The sequence below is a fragment of the Macrotis lagotis genome, chromosome 5 (genome assembly GCF_037893015.1).
Source record: "Macrotis lagotis isolate mMagLag1 chromosome 5, bilby.v1.9.chrom.fasta, whole genome shotgun sequence".
In the NCBI taxonomy this organism is placed as follows: Eukaryota; Metazoa; Chordata; class Mammalia; order Peramelemorphia; family Peramelidae; genus Macrotis; species Macrotis lagotis.
This window is the reverse complement of record NC_133662.1, coordinates 130,937,827-130,950,218: the sequence shown is the minus strand read 5'-3', so window position 1 is coordinate 130,950,218 and position 12,392 is coordinate 130,937,827. Positions and strand designations below refer to the sequence as shown.

Genomic DNA, 12,392 nt, shown 5'->3' with positions numbered 1-12,392 from the left:
TATATCATTATACAGATGATAATAATACCCAAAACCTTTCAGTCATTTCACATAGAATGTGATGAAGAAGCAGTGAGAATTTAACAATATCTTCCAAACTATGTCCAAATATGGCTTGAAGATAATTAAGGCAAAACTTGTATTGGGAATATGGTTTAGGATCAAAAATTAAAGGACAATTGTGATTATATTCTTCAGGAAGAACAGGAAGGTAATGGATGTAAGGGCCAAATAAGATAATAATAAATGCAATTGATTATTTTTAATAGACAGGAAGGTTTTGGTTAAAAAGGCAGCACTCCTTTAAGAATCTTCTGTGTGGAGATAAAAAAGGATAAAGACAAAGAGATACAAAATGCAATTACAATATTGCCAAAACTACGCACAATCATGGTCAGAGAAATAAGAAAACTGAAAAATAAAGATACTATTTTGACTATCATTATTTCCTGAAGCAGTTTAGCAACTTAACCAAAAGAATTCAGAAATCAATTCAGACAGAAGATAAATTCATTATTAAACAGAAATTCTAAATGCTAAATTTGCCTTATGTATTCTAGTTTGTCAACTTTAGCAAATACTGCCTCATGCTAATTTTTCCCATTCCTAATCCAGGGCCTGCACAAAATAGGGCCTTAGGAAATTGAGAGAGAAAAACTTCATAACTTTAATGTTTCTTACCTTTCTAGTTTTTTTGGTAACCTTTTATTCCCATTCACATACCCTTTGATTAAATGACACAAATGTCCTTGTCATTCTTCAGTTAAGACATTTCATCTTTAGAAGACCTACATTTTTACTGGCTGACTTCCATGTATGGAATTCACTTCTACTACAACTCTAAAACCTGGAATCCTGACTTCCTTCATCTCAAGTGAAATTATATTTCCTAATCAAAGTGTTTACCAAATCCATTAATTCCAGTGACTTTCCTCTGTAAAATCTCCATTTATGACTTTATGTATCTTGTTTGTTTGTAGTTGCTTACATATTGTCTCCCCCCCCAATTAAATAGTTAATTCCTTGAGAGCAGAGATGCCATTTCTCTTCAAGTCCAGTACTTATCATTAACACAGAATAGACACTTAATCAAAGCTAATCAACTTGACAGAGTATGATTCTTCTTGGTAAAGAAATACATCTGGGCGCAACTAGGTGGCACAGTGGATAGAGCACTGGCCCTGGAGTAAGAAGTACCTGAGTTCAAATCCAGCCTCAGACACTTAATAATTACCTAGCTGTGTGGCCTTGAGCAAGTCACTTAGCCCCATTTGCCTTTCAAAAACCTAAAAAAAAATACATCAATATATCAGAGACCTATGATTTTTATCTATGTAGCGACACATAGTGTTGGAATCACTACTACTAACACAAATCACAACATATCTATAACCAGTAGTCTTTGAAAGTTGCTGGAGGGCCAGGACAACTAGTTTAGACCAACTATGGACAATGTTAGCCCCATCCAGAGAAGAAAAACAAAACAAAAAGAAAACCAACCTTTCAGAATCTGATGAACACTTTATAGAAATTATCTCTTATTTATCTCTCTTAATCCTAATTCCTTATACCAAAAATGACTAATATTTGTAAACATATTTATCAAAATAAGTATAATGCTAGCTTGACTGTTGCCATTGAGGGGAAAGGAGTGGGAAGGGAGGGTGGAAGAAAGTTTTGTAACTTAAAATTATACATGTACATATCGATGAAAATATTTAAATATTTTTGTTAAAAAAAAAGTTGCCTGAGCCTGAGTAGTTGCATGCCCTTCTGTAGCTCACAGTTCTGGTAAAGTCATAATTTTAGCCGGTTTCCCTGACTTCAAATCCAGCACCTTTTTCATTAAGCCTATCTTAACAGTTGAGGAAAAAATAATTTGCTTTTTCTCTGTTATTCATTGCCATCCATTCTACTCTGCAAAATAGTCTCCTCCCTTCTTTGATCTTTCTCTTGTTCCTAATTTAATTCAAATGAACATGTCTCTTTTAATGTCTTCATCATTTACAGTCAGCCTTAGTTTATTTTGAAACTTTGTGTTCTTGCCACTGGTCCAAAAGGGATATACTCCTGTTCTGTATTTAATTTCAGAAACCTGCCTTTGCTTCCATCTTCTATATAATTTTTTTCTTTCTTTTGATTTAAACTGGTCTATGCATCACTTGTCTACTTATAATAATTCCTTTATATAGTCATTTCTCTTTCCCAACTTTTTCCTCATTGGAATAATTTGTGATGGTATATAAGAAGTTTATTCTTAAGAGTTCCCAATGTCAATGGGGCTAGGTGGTGCAGTGGATAGAGCACCGGTAGAGCACCGGTCCTGGAGTCAGGAGTACCTGAATTCAAATCTGGCCTAAGACTTTTTTTTTTCAAGGCCAATGGGGTTAAGTGGCTTGCCCAAGGCCACACAGCTAGGTAATTATTAAGTGTCTGAGACAGGATTTGAACCCAGGTACTCCTGACTCCAGGGCTGGTGCTTTATCCACTGCGCCACCTAGCCGGCCAGGCCGAAGACTCTTAATAATTACCTAGCTGTGTGGCCTAGGGCAAGCCACTTAACCCCATTGCCTTGCCAAAAAAAAATAAATAAATAAAATAAATAAATAAAAAAGAGAGTTCCCAATGTCTCTTGGGCCAATATTCTTTGAAAAATATTGTCAAACATATCCTTCTTCTAAATATCCTAACTATTCCTGACTTTCTTCCCTTTCTTTTCCTTTCAAATATACTGATACCAAACAATTTATCTATATAGTTGAAGGGGAAAAAGGACTCAAATGAGCTGTTTGAGATTATTGAGACAAAGAAGATTGACTTCTTTTTGACTCATACTAAATGATCTAATTGTTTGGGGCTTATACAGATGATTCTAAAATTAAATTGAAAAATGCAACTTGTTTAAAGAAGTCTATGTGCCAAAATATTTGCATAATTAAAACTGTTAAGATACTATATGTAAGTCTAAAATTGGAAATAATGAAAGATAATACAAGAAGACATACTGAGTTCCATTTCCTCATTTGCTTTTATTATAATATTCATCATTGCATTGATTGCATTGTGATTTCTTCTCAGATTTATTACTTTCAAAGTGGGACATGCTACTGTAAAATGGTTTCTAGTATTTAATGATTCTGGTTTTTAATGATTATCACAGATGATTTGGGGATAAAAAAATTTCTTAGCATTGCATTTTATGTTAATAAAAAATAATTTTTATTTAAATTATCCAATCTTCCTGAGAATTCAGCGTTTCAATAAGATAGCATGTACATTTTTCTAGCTTTAGATTTTTTTAAAGAAAAATACTATACCAGAAACTTCCTTCCTCATTCTAAACTGATTTTCCCTCAATTTCTTACTGTAAGGATTACTGGCTAATTTGAAACTAAACTTCACTTTGGGGGAAGACCTGTACTAGCTGGTGGACCATGAGATGATTCCAAATCCCACAATGAACATATTCACCTGATATATTTAGGAGAGATAAAAACCTTGGGAGTCATTTTTACTCAACCTTAGAAGACAAATAACTAAAACAAAGTTCTACTGCTACTTGGCTCAATGTAATACCAGTCTTAATGAGGATATTAAAGAAAGATGATGTCTTCCATAGTTTAAAATAGAATACCTTTGGTAGAATAAAATGACAAGCAGTATTTGTGATTTAATGGAAAGCATACCAGAAACAAAGTTAACTACTGACACCCTGTGACTTTTAACACATCACTTTAAATTTTTGAGTCTTTTGTTTGCCATTCACAAGATCATATTTCTATAATGGGATTTTGTGAAGGCCATATAAGAATTAAAAAGCATTATAGAGCCACAAGCTAACATCATCATCAATGAATAGCTAGATGGGATTCAATAGCATGATGGATCTGGAGTCAAGACAACCTGAGTTCAAATTCCTGCTTCATAAACTTACTTGCTGTGTGACCCTGGTAGATCACTTAACCTGTCTACCTCAGCTTCTGCATTTATGGATGGAGCTAAAATAGTTTTGGTAAAAATAAAATTATATAACTTTCATAAAGCATTTTATAAACATTAAAGTGTTATATAAATGTGAGTTATTTTTTCATCAACTACTTGCTACAACTCACCCCACCCCATACACATACATATACACATACATACAACAAATTCATCTCATTATCCACTCAAGGACATGGTAGCAAAATTCATGTGTACTACATTTCAGAAATTTAAAACAAATAATGATCAAATTACAGCTTTTAAGAAATTAGAAAATGAAAACATTCTAAATCAAGTAAATAAGGTTAATAGTCACACAGTATAACCCTGGTTTAAAGAAGAATTGTGGAGATAGTGCCAAACAAAATATTTGAAAATAAAGTTATTCACTTTTTAAAAAATTATATAAATATTTTATTTTCCACCTATATACAGTGGTAATTTTTCCAATCATTTTTACAAGGTTTGAGTTTTATAATTTTTCTCCTACCTCCCCTCTCCTAACAGAAAGAAGTCTGATATAGGCTTACATTTGCAACCATACTAAACATAATGGAACATATTGTGAAGGAAGAATCAGATCCAAAAGTAAAAAAGAAAACATTAGAGATAGCAAAATTATATAATCGTAAAACAACCCTGAAAAAAATTGAAGATAATAAGATTTGTTCTTCATTTAAACTCCACAGTTCCTTCTCTGGATAAGGATGGTATTTTCTATCATATGTTCCTTAAAATTGTCTTTGAATATTGTATTGCTGAAAAGAACAAGTACAACATGATTGACTCATCACCCCATGTTGTTAATATTCTTCTGGTTCTGCTCATTTCATTCTGCATCAATTCATGCAAGTCTTTCCAGGCTTTTTTGAAATTCCATCCCTAATGATTTCATATATACTAATAGTGTTCCATCACATATATGTGTGTGTATGTGTGTGTGTGTTTGTGTATGTTGGAACACTAGATATATACACACACACATATGTCTATTTTTAGTATATGTGCATGATGGAACACACACACACACACACACACACACACACACACACACACACTACACTTTGTTCAGCCATTCCTCACTTTGATGGGTATCCCCTCAATTTCCAATTCCTTACCACTACAAAAAGAGTTGCTATGAATATTTTTGTATATATGTGTATTTTTACTCTTTTTTTTATCTCAAAATTATTCTCTAGACAGATCAAGATACAACTGAAGGCAATTGAACAATAAATTTATTTTGCTTTGGCTCAAGTTTAAATTCCACCAGTAACAAGAATATGTATGCTCTTGTCATATTATTGAATCCATTGGTAAACTGCAATGACAATCTTTTAATTATGTCAAGTACTGTCAGTATTCAGTAGCAGATAAAATCTTCTTAGAGTCAAAGCAAATTAATGATTTGTAATCATTTAATATATTATGTAATGTGTATCATGTCAAACAGTTGTCATATCATATCATCTAGCAATCAAATTGCTCTACAGATGACTTTGCTTGCATTTCACACCATTTACCAGCATACATTACTCACTACCTTTGAGAATTCACACACCTATCATTCTCAACTTTTAAAAACTGGTCCTGCTGGACTATTTAATTTAACTTTTGAATAATAGTGTGTCATTTGCATAACACTTGTGTAATAAAGACCCCATTTGGTAGAATGCATAGTGATGATTTTCAATACTGTACAGACAAGAAAACAGATTCAGAGAGTTCATATGGCTTCTTAATAGTCATCTAACTAGTAAGGAGTGGAGTTGGGGTTTAAAGTCATTTCTCCTATCTCATAGACTTAAACTTTTGCCATTATTCCAAGATACCTATCAACTTTGTCTCAGTATTTCTTAGGAACAAGCAAACCCAAGGAGCCATATGTAAATGGTACCAAATGTACACAAGGTCCAGGCATATAAATATTAAAATTATGCAAACTTTGACAATATAATTTATAATCTATTTAAGTGAATAAGATTTAAATCAAATAATTACAATTAAGATTGGGACAAGTTTACAAGCTGGGTTTAACAGAGAAAGATTAAAAATTTGGCAAGAGATGCCTTTTTACTTAGAAGTTCTGAGGAGATTTCAAAGAAAAGATGGCACTTGTACCAATCTTAGAGAGAAAAGAACTTCACCTAGTGAAGATATCTATAGAGTTATCTATGAAAAGAGGTAGATAAAGTCAAGGCAACACAAGATCAGGAAATGACTGAGAATCTAGTCTGACTAAATTCAAATAAAATAAAAATGGATAGATTAAAGAACTAGAGATGGAGTCCTCTAGAAAGCCTTAAATGCTAGGGTTTTTGAATAGGAAGGAAAGTGATATGATTGGTCAGACTTATGCATTAGAAAGATCAATTTGAAAGTGACATAAGGCAATGGGAGACAGAACACTGAAGTTGAAAAGTAAAAGAAAAATGTGTATATATGTATATGTGTGCATATGAATGTATATACACACACACATATGAAAGAATGTCACTTGTGTATTAGAATTGTTTAAGAAGAGTAACATGGAGATAAGAAAACATGAGGGAAGCTGAGAGACAAACTGTAGGGTTAGGAGCTACTGTAAGGGAAGTAAGCTTGGGCACAAGAAAGAAGGGGCATTGGAGAAAGCACTGTGAATTAAACAGAATTGTTTGAGTGTCTCTGTGCAAGTAAGCATTATTGAGAACTGAGCACAGATAATCTGATCAGATACTCTTGATACAAATGGTGAGATTTTGAACCTATTCAAGTTTTTCCTACAAGGGAATATATAGTACCTGGAAGTAGCAGGTACCTGCAAAGCTTAGTATGAGAGATCAATAAAAAATGTATATCTGCATTGGAGTCATGATAAAAGGAAGAATTAGGGGAGTAGATGATGAGTATAGTTTTGGAGCTTTTGTGTAATAGCTGAATATTGATGTGAAACTATATAAAACTATATAACAGAACTTGGAAATGTAGGGGCTCTAGACAGAGGAATAGCACACATAAAAGGATCTTAGATCATAGGATCATTTACCTAGAACTAGAAGAAACCTCAGAGGTCATCTACTATAAACATATCATTTTGCAGATAAAGATACTGAGATTAATTTTTTTTTTTTTTGCCAATGATCACACAGACTATATCGGAGGCAGTATTTGACTAACTAAAGGATACACTATTACATCAGCTAGTAGTTTCAAAAAAGTAATAGGGTCAGGAGGAAAACTGAAAGGTTTAACTACCCTTCTAATGCACTAATCTCCCCGGTGCTCTATCTTTCCAACTCCCAGGATTTTCATCTTTACTTTAGGTCAGTCAATCATAGGAAGAAAGGCATCTTAAGACTATAACATGCATCTTATACAGCTTTGACAACTAACACTTGCTCCTTACTTTTCTAGTTGCCTCTAATTCTTCTCAATCCTTTCCTGTTCTTATAGACTATAACTACTTTTCTTTTGCTCTACTAATTTCGAGTATAAACTTCCTTATAGTTTTTATGTACCCAGAAATTAGAAATTGATAATTATATCTAGGAACAAGCAGTCAGATATACTTTCATATGAAAACACCAAAGGTAATATATATTCAAGATGATAAATGGCATTTTAAACTTTGATTGTATGCAATTAAGTTTTAATGTTAGTATATATTTTAAGAGAGCATCATAAGTGGTTATCCCTCCTAATGCATAACCGATGAACAGAAGGCAATAGCAACCTATTTACTGTAGCATCTGTTAACAATGATTCAGTTAAAGTACTTGTCAGAGTGACTGTGATAAATACAGTTAGATCCAAAACATTTCACACATTGAGCTGTCCAAGTTGAAAATAGAATGGTTTAGCCACATAGGAATAACATCTAAAAAAGAAACTTATGGAAATTCATTTTCCCATGCAAGTCTTTAACTACTGTAATTTGACTCCATGTCCGGACAATCAGCCAGTCAATAAACATTTACTAAACACATACTATATACAAGGCAAGCATTGTACTAAATAGTAGCAATGTACAGAAAAGCAAAAGGCAGTTTTTGTTCACAAGAACTTAAGATCTAATGAAGGAGACAACATCTAAACAAGTATGTACATGCAAGATACATTATAAATGATCAATGGAAAGAAAGTACTAGAATTATGGCCAATCAACAGCCTCTCAGCAGGGCAGAGAGCTAGGACAACCGTATTAAACTGGCTATTGGACAATGTTATCCCAGTCCAGAGGAAGAAAAACAAAATAAAACCAAAAAAACCCCTTCAGAATCTGATGAACACTTTATAAAAATTTTCTCTTATCTACCTCTTTCCCTAAATCCTAATTCCTCATACCAAAAATAATTAATCTGTAAATATATTTATCAAAAATATGTATGTACAATGCTAAGCTGACTATCCACCACTGGGAAGGGAGGATGGAAAGAAATTTTGTACCTTAAAAATATACATGTGCATATGGATGAAAAAAAATAAAGATGTTACTTAAAAAAAATCAATAGGTATTCAGTGCACACTATGTGTCAGATACTATAATAAGTACAAGGAGATAAACAGACAGAGATAAAAATCACTGCCATCATGGAGACTACATTCTATTGAAGTAACAATTTGTTTCAAAACCAAGTATAAACTGAACATTTATCATATAAATACAAAAGGTACTCTAAAACTCATCTAGTTCTTAAGTAGTACTAACTATATCTTTAATACACTAGACATGAGAAAAATATTCAGTCTACTTGACTTCCTCAATCATTAAATTAAAGGAAGATATGATAAGGTAGAATTACTTTTTTAAAAAATGACCAAATTCTCTTTATGAGTCAGCAGTATGGAGTGGCAGCCACAAACTGCAAATTCAATCTTGGGCTTCATTGAGAAGTTTAAATTCTACTGGGGAAAGGGAGGTTAAAGTCCCACTCCATCAACTGGAGTGTTCTAAGCTTAGGTGCCATAATTTAAGGACATTGATCAATTATCAACTATCCAGATGAGGGCAACCTAGAAGACCTTAAGTCTATATCAAAAGACAATCAGTTGAAGAAACTAGCAAATTTATTCTGGAGAAGAGAAAACTTGTTTATTTATTTTTTTTTTGTTTTATTCATTTGTCTCAGAGGACATGGTGACCTGAATTAACTAGAAATAAGTACATATGAAAAAATACAAATAATAAATAAAACAGAATGAAGCAAAAACCATAAAAGCAGAAAGGAAATGAGATAATATGTGGGATAATGCTACTAAAAATGGTAGCAACAATTCATATAAAACTGAACATATTGTGCTCCATTTCTTTTCATGTTTGTTTGCATTATAATATTTAGTATCCCATTAATTACAGGTGGTTTAAAATCATTTTTATTAATGTTTCAAAGTGATAATGCCACAGTAAGAGTTTCTTTTTATTTAATAATTTGTTATTAAAAATTCAGAGAATAGAAAATCTGTTTATTGAACTGAACTTAATCTTAATGTGAATTTTTTTAAAAAGAGAAAAATGGAACATATACGTGTCTTTATCCAATATACTAAAGAACCCAATTTAGAGAATACAACTTTTTATAGTCTTCTCATGAGTTAAACATATATAATTTCTTAGATTGATCCTTCCATGATAAGGTTCCTAGTCATTTCCCCAGAATCCTAGTTCACCTTATGGAGATATGCTTTAGTTAAGTTAACAAGATTCCTAAAATGTGATATACAGAATTAAAAACAATATTTCAAATACAGCATGATTAGAACAGAATTCCTTCTCCTGTGTTTTTTTGGCACTAAGTGTAAGATTTGACACATCTGTATAATATAATATTCTTGTATTACATCCAATTTAGTGAGATGACTTGAATTCCTTATTCTATGACTGAGTCATTAGCTTTTTTTTTCCAGCTTATGCCTCTTGCAAATGTGATAGGTATGTTTTTTGTCTTAACCTAACTCAATCAAGATTATGAAAATGATGAAAACAAACAAAATGAAGATAAAGGCAGTGTTTATGGCATAATACTTGTCCTCTTCAGGTTGCCATTAATCCAGTCATTAGTTCTCTTTAAATGCAGCTGTCAAAAAAGCCTCACTTCAACTAACACTACAATCAGGCATTGTTTGATTTATCTAAAATATGATCATTAGCCCCAATTCTCAATTTGTATATATTCATTGTTAAGACTACAGTATACAAGAACTCAAACATTCCCTTATCTGTCTTGGAGGTATAAAAAAAATAGTTCTTAAACTGAACTTTGTTATGTCTACAGAAATAATTATTCAGATTTGTTGAGTTTATATAGAAAACAATGCTGCATATTCAGAAGTGATAGATAATATATACTATAATAATGATGATTTATCATTACTATCTCTAATCCTCATCATGAGCTTCAGAGATATGTGCTATTATTATGCCCATTTTGCAGCTTAGAAAATTGAGGCAACATAGTATGATTTAATCATGGTCATATACACAGCTAGTAATTATCTGAAGCTAGATATGAACTGAGGTCTTTCTAATAATCACAGACCCAGTGCTAGTCACTTTATCACCTAACAAAGTTATTCCTTTTTGTATGAATTTTCAGGTAAAATCATTTGTAGATGTTATCTAATATCTCTATTTTAGAAAAAATAGAGAAATTTATAATTAAGCTAATGTAAAGTGTTCATAAATTTTGAGATTTTCAACTCCAATTACGAATAATTTTGCTTTGCTAGAAAAGCTATTCTCATTGGGCCCAAACTATCAGCAACAGTAATGGGAATTTGGAAATGTGTGCCTCTTATTTTGGTCTGAAGAGCAGAGTATGAAATAAAGTAGGGGTAGGTATTGTGAGAACTGCAAAACAATGCACCAACAAAACAGAAAAGTTTACATATTAAATGGGTCATAAGGTAAACCATATATAACTTTCTTCATTATATTTCTTCAGTATACACAAAAAGTCATGTGCTCAATAAACATTGGTTGAATAAGTTAATTAACAAATAAATTTCCTGTAGCCTAGCTGCACTTCTCTCATTCAGTTTTGCATCTTATAATGAAATCAATCCATAAAAGCATTTTAATACTAAATGCAGTAAATAGACCAAAACTACCATTATAGAGGAGGAAAAAAAGCCCTATCCTTTAGGGGGGAAAAAACTCCCTAATGAAGAAACTGCAGATATGAATTTGATGATGAAAATAAAAACAGACAAAAAAAAGACCCAACCCAACACCACAATAAATGTGCTATAAACTATTAAGGACAAAAATGGAGTATGGATAAAGCATTGATTATTATTGACCTTCTGGCTCACCCATATTCCTGCTCATTGAATGAAAGTGATTTTCTCAAAGGGAAAAGTACTGACTGACGGTTTTAAAAAATTGGATGTAGAAAACTGTTTAACCAAAACTAAATGCCATATGATTATTTTTAGGAAGATGATATTTATAATTGGAGAAATGTGAAGCAAAAAACTCATTGGAGGATATGGGAAAATTGTACCTTCACTATTTGTCATTCCTGAAAGATATGGCATTAGGATTTCTCAACCCAGGTTAGAAATGAGTCCCTGTACATGAGGAGATCCTACTCTAGGAGGTAGAGTCATTGAGAGGCAGAGAATTAGAATAGAGAAGCTGATGAAAGAAGTTGCTCATAGAAACTGAAGAATCATTAGACAGAACACAGATTCCAAATGAACTGACAGGGTTAGCATTGTCTAATTGATACCAACTAACTAGGGAAAAACAAACTCTGCAATTGATGTGGGGAGTTAATCTGATTTCTATGAATCTGATTCTAAGAACTAATTGGACAAAGATTCTATGAAACTGTTTAAAAGTATTGACTAAGGAAAGGTTGCCTTATTTTCTAACACCATTTTCAACTTGACAAAAGTTCTCTCAGAGGTTGCCTATGTTTTCACCTTACTGCCCTCTATGGCTCTCCTCAAAGCCATATAGCTTTGCAGATCTAAGACCTTAAGAACTGCTTTTCACTGAAAGCATGTAATTCTGCCTCAATCCCTAGCCAAGGGAGCAGACTGAGAAATTCCTAGGGCTTTTGTTTGCTAAAACAGATTAACACTGCATTGGCAGCTCAAGGATAGCTAAGAAATATCTGTGTCCAACAGGAGAGTGGAGAGTTTCAGAAGAACAACCCCACATAGCAAATGAAGCATAGTACAGATTGTTCCCTGCATGCTGAGTTGAGCTGGGCATATAGGTTTCCTTACTAACATATCTTACTTAGTTTTTTGTAAGTGTCTCTATTCTCCATTCTTTTCCATGGATCCTGTATATAATGATGAAAATTATGACCAAAATTTTATGACTAAACTGTTGTGTTAAGCTATACTATGCAATATCTATCTTGCTATGCCATTTTATTACCATTGTTGATTTGTATGCTTAGTTATATGATTAA

At 32.5% G+C, this 12,392-nt stretch overlaps 1 protein-coding gene across 1 annotated transcript in view; it reads right to left on the bottom strand.

Moving 5' to 3' along the window:
* The window catches only part of NKAIN2 (sodium/potassium transporting ATPase interacting 2), a 1,359,833-nt gene that overhangs the window by 526,665 nt on the left and 820,776 nt on the right, over positions 1–12,392 (bottom strand). The window lies entirely within an intron of this gene.